The sequence below is a fragment of the Cyanistes caeruleus genome, chromosome 1, assembly GCF_971803275.1.
Source record: "Cyanistes caeruleus chromosome 1, bCyaCae1.hap1.1, whole genome shotgun sequence".
In the NCBI taxonomy this organism is placed as follows: Eukaryota; Metazoa; Chordata; class Aves; order Passeriformes; family Paridae; genus Cyanistes; species Cyanistes caeruleus.
The window spans coordinates 119,819,523-119,833,841 of NC_141701.1; the positions used below are offsets into that span (position 1 = coordinate 119,819,523).

The following is a 14,319-nucleotide window of genomic DNA, read 5'->3' on the forward strand; positions in this document are numbered from 1 at the left end:
CCATCCCCAAAGTATTTTAGAGGAATGCTTGAAGAGTGAGTAAAGTTATTTAGGGGGTGACAAACCTAAGAAAGGCTGGAGGCAGTTTATATTTACTTGAAATGAAGAAATAACTGATTGCACAAGCTGAAAACACAAGTGAGTTTCTATGCTTGATCTGTGTCCAAGCCTTCCGCTGAAGATGTGGACAGTCCATTGTGTATTAACAGTCATGCATAGTCCTAAGTGTTTGTGTAGGCTCATAATTAACATCATCCAGCCTTCTCCTGATAGAACTCGTTTGATAGAGCTTGGTTTTATTCCTGCTTTGTACTGAAGTGCCAGACCTACTGTTGCAGTAGCCCTGTCTTTTAGAGGCTCTGCTCCTTTCACTTTGCTGAAGCACCGATGTGCAACATGCCAACAGGAGCTACTTACAGGGTTTTGGAGTTGGTGACTGGGCAAAGTTGGTGCCTAGGAGAAAGGCATTTCAATGAGGAACTGTGAAACAAGTGATATGCATCTTGTTAAATCTACATATTGTCTTGTAGCCTGTTTAAAGTAGTTAACAATTTTTGCTTTTCAGCAGTCATAGTCCCCATTCAAAAGTGCAGAATATTAAACACGACCTATTTTAATGTGAACACCAGAGGAAAAAGTAGAGAAGGCACCACAGGGGTTAAGCTGCTCACTAGCTGGAAAAGAAAGGAATGGTAACAGGTAACAGCCAAATACAAAATGACTGGTTTTGGCCTGCAGTGTTTTAGCAGAGAAAAATTTAAAAGGCGGGTGAGAAAGGCTCCGTGCTAAATACTTGCAGTAACAAGACAGTCCTGCACATGGCCATGGGCAAGATTGGCACCAAGAATCTTATCAGTCTTGAATTTGTGTGTCATACTGTCCCTAATGAAGAAATCCCTCGATGTGCCAGAAATATTTATTGCTGATGCATCTCATAGTTTTCTTAACATTGCTTCTCAAAGTTGTTTTATGAGAGAACAAAGCAAAAATCTTTTTACTTTAGCACTTTCAAAACAAAGAGGTGTCTGCATTGTATTGCAAGTGTTCAGTAACTCAAAACTGATCCTCCCTGTGTTGACTTAATTTCTTATTCTTGTGTTTAAATCAGTACAGCTCTGCCAAGAAGAGATGAATTGAGGAGCTATTTTGTGAAAAAAAAAAGGGTCAAACTTGTCTTTCTCAAGGAGATAGATACTAGACTACAAATGGGTTATGAAATGTTGCATAAGCCATTACTAACCACAGCCTAGCAAAAGGGGAACAATAAAATCTCAAATTCCCTGTCTGGATTTGAACTGTGCAATCAGAACAGTTTCTTAATGGTAGAGTTGCAGAGAAGACAAAAGAAACCCCAGCACTGATGAGAAAACAGAATGATCAGTTAGAAGGGTTTTGCTGACATAATTCAGAGTTACAGGGTTTATCCCTCCTCCTCCCCTTCTTTTTTACTTAAACTGGATATAAATCCATACCTGAGTTTCTAGATTTGAAATTATAACCACAACCCCATAATCTCAATTCCTTCATAGAAGGTTTTGTTCACTTTCAAAAGCTGCTAAACAAAACAAAAGAAAAAAACACACTGCACATTCCAAAATAAATGAATCTTCACCTTTAAATATAAAGATCCTTAGCTTTAGTTATTTGTAGTATGATCATTATTCATCTGAGCTCATGCACCAGAGTATTTATAACTCAGAACAGAAGAAGTGAAAGACATCAGATGTAGAGAAATATCTCCTTCCTTAGCGTTAGGAGGATTTTGGCTGCTTCTGTTCATTAGTGAAGGTTGTGCAGCAATGCTCTGCAGTAAGTGACGTTGTGGCAGCTTGCTGCTTGGTTTTGTATGATGTAATAAAGGCCACCCTGAGAAACCAGCCTTTGTTTAAATGCCAGTCAAACAGGAGAGGAAGCTGATCCAAGCGCAGAAGCAAACTGCTTTTTGACTCACTTGTGCTTCTGATGCAGCTCAGATCAGAAAAAATATACATTGTGAGTGAATGACACCACTGTATCAGGGCCCTTCTCACATGTCCAAACACTGTGCTCCCCTCTGAAAATTCATTCTGCCCCAGATCTGTCGATGTGCAGCACCCCCTTTGGAGCTCACAGTCATGCTAATGGGAGCAGCATAGGAACAGCAGCAAGCAGTGTGGACAATGTATTTTCAAAACTGAACCAGAAAGCAAGATGAATGTGCTCATCCTCATGAGATCTATATACATATGTAACAGTATGATCCTACTTTGAGGAGGGTTTGTTTATTTTTTCACCTTAAAAATGTAACAAAGCGATGAACACAATAAACTGAACCACAGAGGACAGCTGAAACTCAAAGCTCAAAAGACAATTCTCAGGACTGAGTGTCCATTACCATTACTTTTGTTAATCTGCTCTGTAACTTCTTGCTTCATTTGTCTTTTAGATGGATATCTGTTGAACTGAGAAAAATCCAGTCCATGTTGATGATGATGATGATAATAATAATAATAATAATTTAAAAATCTACAAGACTCATAAGTAGTACCCCAGTCCTTCAGCAGTGGTACCATGAGGCCAGTTGGGTGTGTTCCCCCCCACAGTGACAAACTGCCTGTGGCAATGGTCACAATTTTGTACTTGTGTACTTACATACAATGGTAAGTAACAAAGGCTTCCTAGTGCTGCTATGGAAATAACACCACCAGATCCTAGCAATAATAATGAACTCTTAAAATTAAAGTGGCTGTCTTCAAACCCAGATATCCTTGGCATTGAGCCACTAATCCTAACCAACCAGGCTTTATTTCGTGGTCAACCACTAATAAGAGTATTAAGTGAACATTAGCTGTTATTAAGCTCATTACACAAGTGATGAACTGCCACCTCTCCTCGCATTAATTGGGAAGGGACTGCTTTTTTTGTTGCACTGAATGACCTCAATTAGAAGTGTTACTTTATTACCAATGGCAAAATGCTGTAGGTGCTTTTCTTTCTCTGAGAAACCCCAGCAGAATTTCTCAGGGAAGAGTGATGTGAAGCCAGGGTGGCCTTTGTCAGTTTTCATGCTGACTCCCTCACCAGTTCTTGCAGAAGGTGATCAAGATCCTTCAGTAAGTCATAATGAAATTTGTGAAACTTGTGGGTTTGGCATTAATTCTGTTTGGCATCCACTTGTTCCCCAGAGCAGGAGCTGGGATTTATGGACCAGGCAGGCTCAATGCCTCGGTTCAACTGGGCTTGAGGATCAGTGGGACAAAGACCAGGCCTGATTTCAGTCATTGACCTTCAAAGGCCGTGATAGTTGTCAGGATCCATCAGTAGATGGGGGTACTGGACTCCAGCTGCTCAGCCGTGCTCACCTCATGTAGCTAAGAGTACCATCACATCTCCCTCGCAGTCAGCCACTAGAAAAAAACCCTCTTCATATAACCTGAGTGGAAAGACATCCTTGGATTAATTTCCTTCTTTCAACAGGCTCTTGAGGGTTTCAGATCCCTGAGGGGGCTTTACCCCATTAAATAGTCCTTGTAACACTTGCTATTCTTCACCTCAAGGCCTGTAAAAGTTACACTTTTTCAATTCTTCTACTGAACTGCTTCTGTCTCATAAAAAAACATGTTCTTCCTTACGGTGTAGAAATCCTCCCAGTAATTCCAGCCACTTGGCGCTGAGAACGAGAGCTAGTGTAAATATGTGGTGATATTGGTAAGCAGAGGACTAAGAACTGGCCTGCTGAAGCTGCAGAGAAAGACAACATAGGAGTTAATGTTCTTCTTATCTGGAAATATCAGCACCTGATAGGAATCATTTGAGGCACTTGAAACTGGTTCCATTTTGCAGAAACTCAAATTAGCAACCCACAGAGCACAACACTGAAGCAAATGGCTGCTTTCCTTCCAGGCTCTCCAACATAATTTGTGGAGAAGATGCTTTGCTCCCTCAGGAGGTCAGACAGCATATTTTCCAGTGAAACTCTAGAAATATGGGGAAAAAAAAAAATCTGAGAAATCCTTTGCTAGTGCCAGTATTTTAACTGCATTCTTGCATATACTGACTACTGGTTTTTCCTCATGGAGGAAAACATGTAATTTAAAGATCAGCCCTTATACTTTTCTATGGTATAGGAGAACTGAATTTGAATGAACTTCAAATTTAGCATCAAGTAATCTACTTTGAATGTATTGCTAAGCTAGGAATTGCCTAGATATGATTAATAAATGGAAAGGAAGAATTTCTTGGAAGAAACATTAAATAACTACACTACTTTCTTTTCCTTACAATTTATTAGCTCAAAACACTTAGTGGTGTCTTTACTACCTATGACACTTTGTATTTAAGATTTTAATATTCTTCTAAAGAAGAGCTAATACAATGCATTGGCTTTTGACCATTTACTGCTAACTCTCAGTTTGGAGGGGAAAAAAAGTTAAGCAACCTTTTGCATACTGTAAATGATACAATTCATCATCCCACTCATACATGGTTTATGTGACTGCTATCATGTGTGCTGATTAAGGACACTGATCCGTCATTTCCTATGTTCCAGGTTGGCATGTGGCTCTGCATTAACTCATTCCTCATATGTCCTGGGGATGCACCCATCAGGAAAAATTCCCTGACACTCATTGAGGAGCTCAGAACACATTCGTTCTTGAGCAAGAAACATGCCTTAAATCTACGGACTGTGTGAACAAAGATTGCATGAAAACATGAAAAGCAGCTCTATTTTTAATAATGCCAAAAAAAATTAAGTTTAAAAATGATGAATTCTGTAAAGAGTGAAACAAATATGTTCAGGATATCCGGAGACTTCAGTCAGTGACCTGTTAACTGGAAATAATGGCTAAATTTCAGGAAATGTGAACTATGATTCAATTTGTTTATGCCTCAGGTGTGGCGCTTACATCTTTTAATCATTACCTGGAAGCGTTGTTAATATTTTAAGACTCAACCTGTCCTTTCTGCATACAAAGCAGCAGATCCTCAGCTGCCACAAGATTTGTAACTGAAGAATGTCTGTAATTAAGAAACTTACATGCAAGATATAGTTTTATTTTTATGTCCACTTTTTGGTACCACATTTGGTATTTTGAGACACTAACAGGTCTGAAAGCCTGGCAGGGACCAGCCATCTCCAGCTGCTGGCAGAGCAGTTTCAATGCTTGGCCACAAGCTGGGGACATGCACAGCTTGGGCCATAGGTCCCTGGAGGCTGGAGCAGCATCTGCAGAGTTATTACTGTGTATGTCCCTCTCTGGACACTCAGCACCCTTCAGCCACCCCATGGATGGCACACAACCTTTCTGCACGTGGCCAAGGTCAGCCCCAGAGAGCTATCACTGCTATCAGATTCCTTGAGGCTGTCACTGCTTCCTTTTCCTGTCAGGGACCTTCCTCCCACAAAGTGATGAGGCCAATTGCTTTCCATGTCTCCAAAGAAATTATAGCAGTGAAGACCCTGCCTTGAACTCACACCACTGTCATTGTTTGGAGAGCTCTGGCATGCTCCTTCCCTCTAGAATTCCAAACTGCTGCTTCATTTTGAGGTTAGCTGTAGAAAATCAGTTTCACACAGCTTTGGTAGAATGCCTCTGTCCCCTATCTCCTCAGAGGGAGAGGTGAAGAAGCTGTAATGATATCCCACACCGGCATACTGGGTGTCATTCCCTAGCCCATGGGGCTGGGACTGTCGAGGACATGGCAGGGTTTGGGACTGGAGTTGGGTAAAATATATAGCCATAAAGAGTTGTATGGAAAAGAAAAATAATTTTGGGGTAAGGTATCCCCCAGTAGGTTATCAGTCTGCATGGAGATGAGAGCTCTCACCAGAGATCATGAGTGCCTGGAGCTAGTCTGGGTAATTTTAACTAAAAAAAATACAGATATTCTGTAAAATCTTCTTTTTTTCCCCAGAATTCAATTCAGGGACACTCCATAGCTATTGAGAGTAGTTACTGCCTTCATATGAAGACCTTTTTTATGTATCTAATAGGGGCTTGATTTTTGAAATAAGTTCAACTTGATTAATTTCTTTCCTCTGTGGGAAATGTAATTTCTAAGCCACCCTTATTTTGGTCATTTATCAGATCTCAGCATCCTTACTATCTCATAGTGTTGCTTTTATGGAAATACTGCCTAGAAAATGTTAGGCAAAATTAGTTAATCTCATCTAAATGCATTTGGCATAGGGCTTTGCTTTGAAGCAATTCTTAAAAAACTACAGTTTTATAATGTAAGTGGCCAATTTTTCATCTAGCTCTGCTAACTGGCTTGTTTATAAAATGAAGAGGTTGTCATGACCCCCTAAGACAAATCAGTAATGCAAAGTAATGAGTGCTGGCATGAAGCAGAACAGTTTTCTGTTGGGGAAGAGAACTTCATGGGGGGCATGAGTCTGAGGCACTTCGTGGGGCATCAGTGGGGCCCCGTGGGAGCAGGGGCTGGAACAGGACTGAGGGTGTCACAGCAGCAGTGCTGGCACCAGCAGATGTGATTCATGTCCCTCAGGCACCACCATGCTTGGGGGTGAAGGCTTGGTGTCCTGGCTTCCTGCCAGATTGAAAATTGCTGAACCCCCTCAATACTGCCCTCAGTGTTTAAAGAACAGGGGATGAACCATCAAAGGGGAATACTACAGACTTAACCGGATGAAAACATTCTTGTCTCTTGAGTGTATCTGTTGGAATATTTTGTAATCAATGCCCTGTATCTTTTACCTCTCTTTCCTGTTGCACTGATAATAAGTATCTTGGTGTACATGTGAGAATGGAAGGCGAGCACTTGAGGAGATTTTGAAGGAGGCATCCCTAAAAACACTTAGCAAGTAGGGAAGAGAACTCCAATGCTGGGAGATAGCTTTCCTTGGGCAGCCTCTTTGCATATGCAGAGAAGCTGGTGAAGGCAGATGACCGTTCTTGCTGGGGGGATGAAAATGGGTGTGTGAGCACACAGCTGTGCTCCTGGTGCATCCCAGTGAGGCATCCTTCACACCGTCTGCATGCTGGGTGGGAAAAAGTTGTCTGCTTCTAGTGCTGGCCTTTTCAGTGATGTGTTGAGCATAACAGGCATAGATGCTTGTTTCCTTTTAGTAAAATTGATATCCTGAAGGCTTCTCTTTCCAAAATACAACACTGGCCATTAGTCTCTAAAGTTTGGCACTTGATGTGATATCACTCTCTTTTCAGCAGGTTTGAGAAATTGTTATTCCACATCAGCAAGAATTGCTATTCTGCTTCTTTGGAAGGAGTTTGTCACTGGTAACTATAAAAGGAGACATTTAATGAGGCATTTAAGACAGAAAGGCTATTGCCTGGACCATTTACAGGGGAGTTACGTGAGGCACTGTGATGCTTCATCTGAAAAGCTTTGCATATTGTAGCTGGAACCATGTGGGTCAGAGGACAAAAGTGTTAGTCTTTGCTAGCTAAGGAATCGTCTAATTTTACCAAACTCTCCACCTGGTGGCCTTTCAACCCACACTTGCTGGCAAAGAGGGTAGCTACCTATTGGGATGCTGTTTTATGTGAGCACAAAGCAAACTGTCAGATAACTGCTGTACTCCTATTCTGCCCCGGCCAGGCAACTCAAACCTTGCTATCAAGTGTTGTTGGGGCTCATGGTTTAGTGGTGGACTTGGCAGTCCTGAGTTAATGGTTGGACTCAAAGGCATTTTCCAACCTAAATTATTTTATGATTCTATGGCATAGAAGTCCCGAATTACTCAGTGCTGAGATCAGCAGGCTTAAATATTGTTCTCCATTTATTCAACTATTGAATGTCCCATCATCCACTCAGAGAACAAAACCAATACACCTTGCTTAATGATGTATTATAAAATAATGAATTAGTGCCATGAGCAGTTTGTTAGGCTCACAGGTGGGGTTGCTGGATGATGTGAATCTCAACAGGAGCCATCAACATGTATTTGCAGCCCAGAAAGCCACCTGTACCCTGGGCTGCATCAAAAGCAGCCGGGCCACCAGGTCAAGGAATGTGATTCTCCTCTTCTTTCCTCTCATGAGACCACACCTGGAGTATTGCATCCAGGTCCAGGGTCCTCAACACAGAAAAGATACAGACACTTGCTGGAGTAAGTCCAGTGGAGAGCCACAGACATGGTCAGGGAGCTGGAGCATCTCTCCTATGAAGACAGGCTGACAGCTGGGGCTGTTCAGCATGGGAAAGTCTCTGGGGACACCTTGTAGCACCTACCAGTGCCTAAAGGAGGCCTACAAGAAAGCTGGTGGTGCTTTTTATAAGAGCATGTGGTGACAGGACAATGGGTAATGGCTTCAAACTGAAGGAGGGAGTTTGGACCTAGGTGATCTTTAAGGTTTCTTTCAATCCAAACCATTCTGTGCTTCTGTGCTTCTGGATTATCGGTTTATAAATATCTTATAATAATACAAGTTAATTCATAGGCTTTAAAAGGATTTGCCAAACATGAGAGGCAGCTCTTGGCTCAACAGAACTGACTGAAGAAAATGCTGAAAGATGTGTGCTTTTCAGTCTTGGGTACATTTAATTTTTGGAGAAGCTACCTGGGGATTGGTCAGAAGGCCTAAGTCCTAAGATCTGGGTCACAGGGATACAATCTTTGTGTATCCTGGCTACTTTGTCTCAGCTCTTGGTCTCTTAATATGAGGTCCCTTCAGCACTGATTGCCACTGGTTTGGTACTCTGTACCTCTTCATCTTTAGCTGAATTCAAATCAACACATCTCTTGGGACAATCTCAAACAGCTGTTCCAGAGTAGCATTGTTCTGTTCCAGTTAGAATATATATATGTGCTAGCCAGAGATCCCAAACTGCATTTCTTTTCCACCTGAGCCACCTTGTGGGCCCTTTTCCTATAGCAAAAATGCTATTTTTAAGAGAAAAGATACCATTCACGGGGTACAGTTCAGAGCATTATAGTGAAAATTGATGGAGAAAATGCCAGTACTGTAGGACTTGACTCATTACTGCCTGATCATCACTCAAACCTGATGGAGTTCCTAGAATACCAACAGCTCCACACACACACACCAAAAAATATTATAAAAATCAAGACTGAGCACCTGGAGAGTCATGTCCAGACATGGACATGATGGGAACATGAACCAAACACAGGTATGGCAACAGAATTGACCCCTTGATTATTATCCCTGAAACTGTCAGGGCTCTAAAATACATTCAGCCAAGTTCACCAACAGATTTTTTCGGACACTGCTGACACAGGGGAAAGACATCAGGGAATTCTTTAAGTTAGCTTTAACATCACCTCCCAGCACCTCACAGAGGACTTTCTATCCCTGGAGGTGGGAATCATCTGTTAGGGTCCTCTCCTCCTTATCATGCAAAGTACCTTGAATGGTGTGCCCCAGGGGGAAATAGTGCTGGGGAAATTTAAGCCAGTGAAAATGCAGTGGGTCCATGGAAAATGGTTTTCATAGAATCAGAAAATGGTTTCTTTCAGAAGGAACCTTTAAAGATCACCTAGTCCAATTCCTCTGCCGTGGGCAGGGACATCTGCCACTGTATCAGCATGCTCAAAGACATGTCCATCCTGGCCTTGAGCACTTCCACGGATGGTACTCCACAATTTCTTTTGCAACTGAAAGGAAGCATTTAACAGAGAAAGATTTCTGTTAAAAGAAAAAGATTTCTGTGCCCTTCACAGCCAGCCAGCTGAGGCTTTATTATACCTTTTTTTTTTGTGACAAGCAAAGATCATTCAGATGCTTCTACACTCCATCCTTGCTTTTTTGAAGCACTTATGGCAAAAAATTGGGATGAACAGCCATGCCAACCTCCAGAAGCCAACATGGTGTGCCCCTGTTTGGGCAAGGGAGCCTCTGATCTTCTGCTAGTACATCTCTGTCTCCTCTGAAAGGGAAAATGCAGCCACAAAGGTACTCTTGATGATGTTCTCCCACACATAGTGGGACTGTTGTTCCTAGAGCTCCTTCTGAGGAACAAAGTCTTGGCAGCAGCCACGCTGCTCCAGCGGTGAGGGAGATGCTCTGAAAACACAAATATGAGCGGGGTGTGTTTGACTGCACAGTCAAAGGTGAGGCCCCATAAAAACACTCCTGCTGAGCTGCATCTGCCAAACCCAGCCAGTGAGGGGTGGGATCTCCAAAGGTTTATTTATCAAGTTTCTGGATGAGCTGTTGAGCAGGTGGGTGAGGAGGTCTGAGCATTGCTGGCCATGCCAGTGATGTGATGGCAGCACTTCTGATCGGTATTTTTGGTGATGAGGAGCAAAGTGCTCTCTATAACCCATGTCAAGGAGCACAGGGTTAACACTCAGCTTGCTGTGCTTTGGTGGTAAATCCAGCAGTTGGCAGTTTCCAGCCTTTGCTTGAGGAATTTATCAACACAAAAATGAACAATGAACAAATGAACAAAATGTCAGGTTTTCTGTTTCTTTTGCAGGGTTACTGGGCAGATTTCTCAATTCCTCTAGCTCTGTGGCAGAGCTAACTCTTCAGTGGGATTGTCCTTTTCCTCCTTTCCTTCCTACCATTTATTTTTCCTCTCTAGACCAGAACACCTGGAGGCAGCATCTTCCTGATGGCCATGGAGAAAGCAGCCAGCCTCAAAACCTATTTACATGAATGTCCACCATCACATGAAAGTTTATTTTTCTATCAGAATGATAATTTGTTTTTGCTCCCACTTCCTCAGATTAAAGGTAACATAAAAAGTGTTTTATCTGCTCTGGGCTGTGCTTTGTGTTTCTGGGTTGTTCCATCAGCATCTGCTGATAGTGCTAAGCCCTGAAATGTAAAACCAGCTACTTTAGCTGTCACATTACCAATGCAATGACTACTTTGGTGATGCCTGCACAACACACACAACAAATATATACATAATTTTAAAAGGCTTCTTTATGGGGCCAAAGCTTTGGTTTGTATTGAAGCAATTCTGAAATAGCATCTTTGTCTGCCTAGCACTGGTTGCCTGCCCATAGCTAAGATCAGGCTTTGCTCCACAGCCTGAAAAAAATTGGATTTCAAATTAATTTGTGCCTTTTAAAAAACAAAGGCTCACAAATATTCCAGGCAAAACTTCAGATTATTGCCCAGTGAGAGAATAAGCTGTAAGTGCTCTGACCTCACAGTATCGCTAAATTATAACATTCCTGAACAATACTGTATTGTGGAAAGAAAAAGCACTAGCTGCAGCCTTCTGTTATCAATCAGCCAGCAGCACAGCAGTAAAGTTTTTTAACTCTCACTCTCAGAAGCACACAAATCAGTATCAGTGGGTGTGGAGCAGAAATGGACAGACAGACCTTGATGTTTAATTGATTCAATATTACTCTTAGTTCATAAATTGCTGACTTAAGCAGTGTGAGCACCTGAATTTTATCTGTATTTCCCAAAACCTAAAAGTGGCATCTTAAACGACAGCAAGCCAGGGAAAGCACAGCAGCTTGGAAATTGCAACTGTTTGGTATTTTTAAAAGTAGTTTTCAATTTCTAGCTGATGTCACTTGCTAAAATGAATAGGGTTTGTGCAATTGTGGCACATAGTTCTTGCTCCTAAGGCTTGGGCCTCAGCCTTTTAAATTAATTCAATTATATGTCTTAAAGTCTTACTGTATCAAACAGGGTCTAGCTTTTAGATATGCTTATTTAATTTGTGCTTTTTTTTTTAATTTTTGCACTGATGCTTGACCTCCAATCCTCCCCACCTGCTTTAGGGAAGGATGTTTATGGTTTGTTCAGCATTATTTTTCTGTTGGTTCTTCGGGCTGGGCGGTTTTGCTTTTTGTTCGTTTGGTTTGGTTTAGTTTTGTCGCTTTGTTTGGCTTTTTTGGCTTCGTTTGAGTTTTGATGTTTTTTGCATCGTCGGGCTTTATACTTTGAATTCTTCCATGGGAAGGAGAGGGAATAGCGTGTCTGTGGAGACAGCTGTACTCAGAGGGATGTGGTATGGGCACTCACACGAGCAGGGTGTCGCTCCTACAGCCACTCGCAGGAGCAGGCACGGGCACACGTTTGTTCCCAGCCGCAGGAATCAGGAGGATGGGGAACCCGCCGGGAAACGGGAGCGCCGCGCCAGCGGCTGCGCGGTCCCGGAGCGCCCCCTGCTGCCCTTCCGCCGCCACGCCGCAGTGCTGCGGGACACCTGCGGCACCGGGGATACCTGGGACGTAAACACCTGGGACCAGGGGACACCTGGGATACTGGGATACCTGGGACTGGGACACAGACACCTGGGACCCTGGGACATGGACACCTGGGACCCTGGGATACCTGGGACATAAACACCTGGGACCAGGGGACACCTGGGATACTGGGATACCTGGGACTGGGACACAGACACCTGGGACACCTGGGATACCTGGGACATAAACACCTGGGACCAGGGGACACCTGGGATACTGGGATACCTGGGACTGGGACACAGACACCTGGGACATCTGGGATACCTGGGACATAAACACCTGGGACCAGGGGACACCTGGGATACTGGGATACCTGGGACTGGGACACAGACACCTGGGACACCTGGGATACCTGGGACATAAACACCTGGGACCAGGGGACACCTGGGATACTGGGATACCTGGGACTGGGACACAGACACCTGGGACATCTGGGATACCTGGGACATAAACACCTGGGACCAGGGGACACCTGGGATACTGGGATACCTGGGACTGGGACACAGACACCTGGGACATCTGGGATACCTGGGACATAAACACCTGGGACCAGGGGACACCTGGGATACTGGGATACCTGGGACTGGGACACAGACACCTGGGACCCTGGGACATGGACACCTGGGACCCTGGGATACCTGGGACATAAACACCTGGGACCATGGGATACCTGGGACCATGGGAAACCTGGGACTGGGACACAGACACCTGGGACACCTGGGACATGGTCACCTGGGACCATGGGACACCTGGGACCCTGGGACATGGACACCTGGGACCCTGGGATACCTGGGACATAAACACCTGGGACCATGGGATACCTGGGAAACTGGGACACAGACATCTGGGATACCAGGACACCTGGGATACCAGGACATGGACACCTGAAACCCTGGGACACGGACATCTGGGATACTTTGACACGGACACCTGGGACCCTGGGACAGGGACACCTGGGACCCGGGACACAGGTAGCTGGGACCCTGGGACATGGACACCCGGCATCCTCAGGACACAGACACCTGTCATTCTTGGGACACAGAAGGCTGGGATCCTTGAGGCACAGGTGCCTGAGGTCTTTGGGACAGGTCTTACACCTGCCTTTGAGGGAAGCAGGTCCCAGGTACCTGAGCAGCTGGAATTTTCCCAAAAGCACAAAAGAAGTCTGTTGTCTGAAATGAGCACAAGGGATCTTACAGTAGCTCCAGGGAAAGACTGGCCTGATGTCCTTCTTGTAGGCAGGGAAGAGCCATGGGCCTCACGGCCAGGGAACTTCCCTGTCCCCATGGTAGAAGCATCTTTCTGTTTGGGCTGAAAACCAGATGACCTAAAGCCCAGTGTTTCCACTGAAAGAATGATGTTTTCTGGGCACCTCTCTGCAGTCTGACCCTTACGGCCCTGTTTCCCAGCAGAGCATATTCCCTTCTACTGTATGGAGTCTGTGACACTGAATACAGCATGCAGTGAATAGCAGCATTGCCTATGATATATAATGATATAAATGAAGTTTCCTCACAGCTTCACAGGTTTTCTTGTCATTTCTCCAGCACAGCAAGTGAAAGGGATTTGTAATTGTGCATATTTTGAAAAGATGAGAGGAAATTATTCCTGCAGCTGAACTTATACCTATCCAGAGCTGACTGTGGGAACTGAGACCTAATATCCCTACTCTAAAAGTTTGGGCATGAGCATATCACAGCAATCTGGAGCCAAAGCAAGTGGAGGGAGCTAAACTGTCCGCATCATCCAGATTATTAAGGAACAAACACCAAATACTCTCACCTACCCTTAAATACACAGCTGGTCAGTGGGCAGGATGAAAAGCTTGTGTCATGAAGTGCAGTGAGATTGAACCTCCTTCAAAACCGCTCCCCACCTTGACAGGGCGGGATGGGATTATGTTGCCTTTGAACCCAAGATTGTTTTTTTGGCCTTCTGGCCTATGCAGAAATTGTCTGCATAGAGAGCATTTTCAGCATGTTCAAGGAATGCTGTGACTTGGCCTCATTCTAGGATTGCCAGATACTCTGGATTATATAAGATATATATTATATTTGCATAAGAAGTTCTGCATTAAAAGTTTATGAATAATGGACTTGGATGTTCATTGCATCCATTGCTTGTCTGACAACCCAAAACCTGCAAGTCCAGAGACACAGCTGTTGCACACAATCAAA

The 14,319-nt window shown here is 43.8% G+C and overlaps 1 long non-coding RNA gene across 1 annotated transcript; it reads right to left on the minus strand.

Annotated features, from left to right (window-relative positions):
- Positions 1 to 276: 276 nt before the first annotated feature.
- On the minus strand, positions 277 to 1,788 carry LOC111924445 (uncharacterized). The gene is made up of 2 exons (XR_002861649.2): positions 1,613 to 1,788; positions 277 to 453 (listed from the first exon to the last, which is right to left on the minus strand). It is a non-coding gene; the product is annotated as an uncharacterized LOC111924445 (long non-coding RNA).
- Positions 1,789 to 14,319: the final 12,531 nt, after the last annotated feature.